This window comes from Marmota monax, unplaced genomic scaffold (assembly GCF_021218885.2).
Source record: "Marmota monax isolate L192 unplaced genomic scaffold, Marmota_monax_Labrador192_F-V1.1 WCK01_AAM20220418_F8-fsc00091, whole genome shotgun sequence".
In the NCBI taxonomy this organism is placed as follows: domain Eukaryota; kingdom Metazoa; phylum Chordata; class Mammalia; order Rodentia; family Sciuridae; genus Marmota; species Marmota monax.
In genome coordinates this window covers 6354483-6359957 of record NW_026692434.1, presented here as the reverse complement: position 1 = coordinate 6359957, position 5475 = coordinate 6354483, and the positions used below count along the sequence as shown (strand labels likewise).

The 5475-nt window shown below is 41.9% G+C and overlaps 1 pseudogene; it reads right to left on the bottom strand.

Moving 5' to 3' along the window:
• Nucleotides 1-3447: 3447 nt before the first annotated feature.
• Nucleotides 3448-5217, bottom strand: LOC124091827 (AP-3 complex subunit sigma-1-like; annotated as a pseudogene).
• Between the last annotated feature and the right edge of the window lie 258 nt (nt 5218-5475).

The following is a 5475-nucleotide window of genomic DNA, read 5'->3' as shown; positions in this document are numbered from 1 at the left end:
CCTCTGTTCCTGCTGATGGGCAGAATCACAGCCTTTGGGACAGGAGTCCACTGTGTTTCTCTTTTGCTAGCAAAGCAATAAACTTTTTCCTTAAAAAAAACAAAAAAAAAACAAAAACAAACAAACAAAAAAAAAACATGTTCTCATTATTGGATTGGCATTGGGGACAAGGACCAAGCTTTCTGCAACAGTCTGACTAAATTGCCCAGGCTGGCCTTGAGCTTGCAATCCTCCTGCCTCAATCTCTAAAACTGCTGGGATTACAGATGTGTATCAACATGCCCAGGGCTAATGGCACTTATTCTGTACCACAGAACTTTAGAGTTTATATATGGTACTGAAAACGGTTGGCTACTGCTTCACATATGTTGCATTAATTCTTTTTCTTTTTGCATCTAGGATTATGGTCAAAAAACACTCCCCCCCACACACACACTGGGGATTGAAAACTCAGGGCTGGGGCTGGGGATGTGGCTCAAGCGGTAGCGCGCTCGCCTGGCATGCATGCGGCCCAGGTTTGATCCTCAGCACCACATACAAAGATGTTGTGTCTGCCGAAAACTAAAAAATAAATATTAAAATTCTCTCTCTCTCTCTCTCTTTAAAAAAAAAAGAAAAAGAAAACTCAGGGCTGAGGCTGCCTGGTGACCTTCCTGCTTCATCCTGGGATTATAGGTGTGCCTCACCATACCCAGTACTTTCTTGAAAAGTTTTGTTTTGTGTTTTAACAAAAGCTTTGGTATAGCCAGGTGTGATAGCTCATATCTGATATCTGTAATACCTGCAACTCTACTTGGGAGCCTGAAGCAGAAGAATCATCAGTTCCAAACTAGCCTCAGCAATTTAGGGAGGCCCTAAGCAATTTAGGGAGACCCTGTCTCAAAAGAAAAAAAATTAAAAAGGGCTGGGGATATAGCTCAGTGGTAAAGCACTCCTGGGTTCAATCCCTAGTACTAAAAAAAAAAAAAAAAAAGAAAAAGAAAAACTTTGATAATATCCTAAAATAAACATATAATATTAAACACATTCAATTCTGTTGCTTAGGGAAACATAATAAGATCTATTTGGGTGTGTTTAAAAGGGATCTTGCCTGATGTGGTGGTGCATGTCTGTCATTCCAGCTACTCAGGAAGCTGAGGCAAGAGGTTCACAAATTCAAGGCCAGCCTGGGAAACTTAGAGAGGCTGTGAACTAAAATAAAACATAAAAGGGCTGGTGATGTAACTCAGTTGAACCTCTGGATTCAATCCTAGTACTTATAAACAAACAAACAAAGTTTCCAGGTTCTGCTTCATTTATTTATTTGTTAATATAGTACTGGGAATAGAACCTAGAGGGCACCTTATCACTGAGCTTTTATTATTTATTTTGAGATAGGGACTCCCTAAATTGCCCAGGCTAGCTTCAAACATGTGATTCTCCTGTCTCAGCCTCATGAGTAGCTGAGATCACAGACATAGTGTTGTTGTTGTTGTTGTTTTATGCTGCAGATGGAACCCAGATTATGTATATGCCTGGCAAGTGCTCTACCACTGAACTATATCCCCAGCACATCTTTATAGTTTTCACAGAACTGTATGTTCAGCAAGTAGGATTGCAATAGACTTTTACATGCCTTTAAAGTTTCTATAAAGGCTGGTTTAAAGTTGTAATCACTTTATCTCTAAGATTTGATTTCTTCCCCACATACAGGAGGCCCTGGGTTTCATCTCCAACACCCCCTGATCATCCAACTTGATAATGGGGATGCAACTCATGAATAGATGTATTCATGATGCCCTGGGTTTATTTCCCAGCACTCATTTATGTACAGAAAGAAAGAAGTAATGAAATACAGAAAGACAACCTCCCCCATGCAATTGTATCCAAGAGAAACAAGGAATTTTTGAATTTGATGAGCACATTTTAACAAGTTGAGGGTCCTGATCTACATCTACTGCATTGAGGGTCTTGTACAAACCTCAGTTGAACCTCCTTGCTAGGCAGGGTGATGCATGCCTACAATTCCAGAGACAGGGAAGCTGAGACAGCAGGAGCCCAAGTTCATAGCCAACCTCAGCAATTTAGCAAGAACTTTAGCAACTTAGCCAGACCCTGTCTCATATTAAAACATAAAAGAGTACTGGGGATGTATCTCAGAGGAAAAGTGCCTGAGCTCAATCCCCAATACCAATACAAATAAAATAAGTAATTCTAGCTTAAAAAGTCAACTTAAAGATTATTAGGGACTTGTAGTCTGACACAACCAGGTTTATTGACTCATTCCAGTGAGGAGACTGCATAACAGAAAACCAAAGGACATCTCACCGACAATAAAAACATTATTTTCTTTTTCATAATATTTTGGGAAAGAAAGCTGTTTAAGTGAAATGGGCATGTGTATTTTTGAGGATCAAACTCAGAACCTTGAGCAAGTGCTCTACCACTGAGCTACAGTCCCAAAAACCAAAGAGAACTTTAAAACAGTGAGTGGGTCAGTGGCCTGTGCCTGTAGTTTAAGCTACTCCAGAAGCTAGAGTAGAAGTATTTCTTGCGCCCAGAGTTCAAGAGTAGCCTGCATGGGCTTGGGATGTGGCTCAAGTGGTAGCGCGCTTGCCTGGCCTGCATGTGGCCCGGGGTTCGATCCTCAGCACCACATACAAACAAAAACTAACTAAATTAATTAATTAATTAAAAGAAGAGTAGCCTGCACAACATAACAAGGGCAAGCCTCAAAATATAGTTTTGCTTTGTGCTATATGTGTAAGGATTAACATCAGGTCTTGTCTGTGATGTGGATGGAGGGATCCGGTTTTTTTTAAAATTACAAAACTGAGAAAGATGTGTAATGTTGTATCGAGAAACCCCTTATCTGAAACCAGTTGCAAATCAAGGCTAACTTTTTTTAACAGTGACAAAATATACTTTTATTTACTTTATTGAGTCAGAGAGTCATAAAATTATTGCTAAAGTAGATGTCAGACAGGTGCTTTAAACGTCCAGTTATCTTGGAATTTATTTAAACTAAGAGAAAAAGGTCATAATGTTTTCATGCAATACACACTTGGTTCTTAAATAACACTTGTGACAAATAGCAGAGAATTAAGGAATGCTGCACTGATGATCCATACAAAACACCAACATTTTAGGTTGTGCATAATTAAAGAAATATCTTACTTTTCAAAATACTGTAATAGCCAATACACAGAGGCATGCCTTAGGTGGGCATAGGAATGCAGTTTAAGAAGGAAAAAAAAAATCACCCTGGAACTACTCAATTAAACCACTGAGCAAGAAAAGCAACATTGAACTTCCATACTGATTTTACACAATTTCTATACAGTACCTTGACTTAAATCCAAGAGCAAAATTTAAAACTCTCCTCTGCTATTTTTAGTAAACAACTGCATGGTAAACTTAGATGACTTTTCCCCCTGGATTTTACCTGGGAGTGGCCTTTTAAATATTTTATTTTAAAGAGGGCAGGTTTGGCATTTTTATACTGATGTCACCAATGTTGATATTTCTTGGGATCTCAGGAAGATTCATATTTACAGCTGATACAGCAGGGGCTGGAGCTCCTTCTAAGCCAGCCTCAGATCTCTCCAGTTTATTTTGTGAATCAATTATGTAACAATCTCATTCATGCTGGGCTCCAATACCATTCCCCCATAACGATTTCTGCAAGAATATCGTGAACCTTGTCTACATGGAAAATTAAATCCAGTTCACAGACAAAAACATTTGCCTAAGTTTTCTGCGAACACTTGAATTAGATCTAAAAATGCCAAGTTCACTTTTTGAAGAATCCACACAGAAGACAAAATATAGGGTCGCATAATGTCTATAAATCAGTTTGTTGTCAGTTCCACCAGTTAATTAGATTTAACTCCATAGGTCACAGTAAATTACACAGCTTAAGACTGATTATCAAAATCCTCCTTCTAGGAAATTACAAATATTTTCATCTTTCTTAGATACCCTGATGGTTGCTGTTGTATATCTTCACCTTAAGGCTGGTAGAACTTGGAGAGCCGCAGTTTCCCGTGGTTGTTGAAGATGAAAATCGCCTTTATTATGGCGGCCGCCTGGGTTGGCGCTGGGAGCCAGGGCGGGGGCGGGCACACGAGCCTCCCCTCGGGATCTTACCAGCAATCCTTCCCCAGCCGCCCCCTTCCGCAGGCGCGCACCACAAGGCTAATTTGTATGAAAGTGATTTAGATTCTCCTGGCAAGAATGGGACGTTTCATTGTTACTGACATATAATTTCAAATAGTAAATAAAGTTTCTGATAATCTGTAACAAAGTTTCTCATTAAGAATGCAGTAGTGTACCCACGTGGCGGCATGTGCCTGTAATCACAGTTACTCAAGGTGGAGGGAGGAGTATCATAAGTTCAAAGTCAGCCTGGGCTACCTAGTGACACCCTGTAAAAGAAAGAGAATTGGGGGAGATATAGCTCAGAGGTGAAGCAGCTGACTTCCATGTACGAGGCCTTGAGTTTGGGTCTAGATTCTTGATTGTAATCTTTATTCATTTCTTCGGGATCCCCAATCATTCTCTTCTCCCAGAATGACCCAGGACCTAATGTGGACTGACAGAAGGAAGAACTCTCACAGACTTTCTTTTCATTCTTTCTTTATTTATATGTGGTGCTGAGAATGGAACCTAGTGCCTCATACCTGCTAGGCAAGCGCTCTTCCACTGAGCTACAACCCTCACCCTGAGTTTTAGTCACTTTCTCAATCGTTATGACTCTCTCAAGGTTGAGGTCTACGTACGGAAAAACTTGGATACCAAAGAGAAATTCGGTGACTCCACAACCCGAAGATCAATTCGGGGAGAGAGCGAGGAGGCTCGGAATACTGCTGGGCGATGGAGGAAATAGTCTCACGGAGCATCATCTCCTCTGCTCACCATTTCGTCCAATTCGGTTTCCAGGCAGAACACCACTTGCAAGGTTTCTGGGTTTCTGGGTCGACGCACAGAAGTAAGTTTAAATCAGAAACTCGAAGTCCTCAAACTAGGAACCAAAGACCCGCTCACCCAAACACAGAAAAGTCCTGAAAGAGACCCCGCAGTGGAAAGTCTGCAGCCTCGAGAGCCCCGCCCCCGGCCGTTCATTGGTCTGCAGGCGAGGCGGGGCCGCCCAATCCGCGCAGCTTGAAGTTGAGGGCGCCGGCCCCTAGGCGGAGACTCATTCTGCGCAAGTAAGGAGTGCGTGAGTGAACAGGTCATGGATCCATCTTCTCTACGTAGTCTTCTGTGATCAGGGATCCCTACGTGAAGGGTCCGGCCTCAGTAACGCGCCCCAGAGCTTATGAAGGGCTTCCACATCCCCAATAGTTCCGTAATGACTAGTCCTGGGTGGAGCGAAGGCTCGGAGATGGCTGCAATAGATAGCTTCTTGAGCAGGGAAGCCTCGGTTCACAGAATCCCGGGAGGTTGGGTCGGGTAGAATGGGCTATACGCAAGGCGCTCTATTTCTTTAGACTT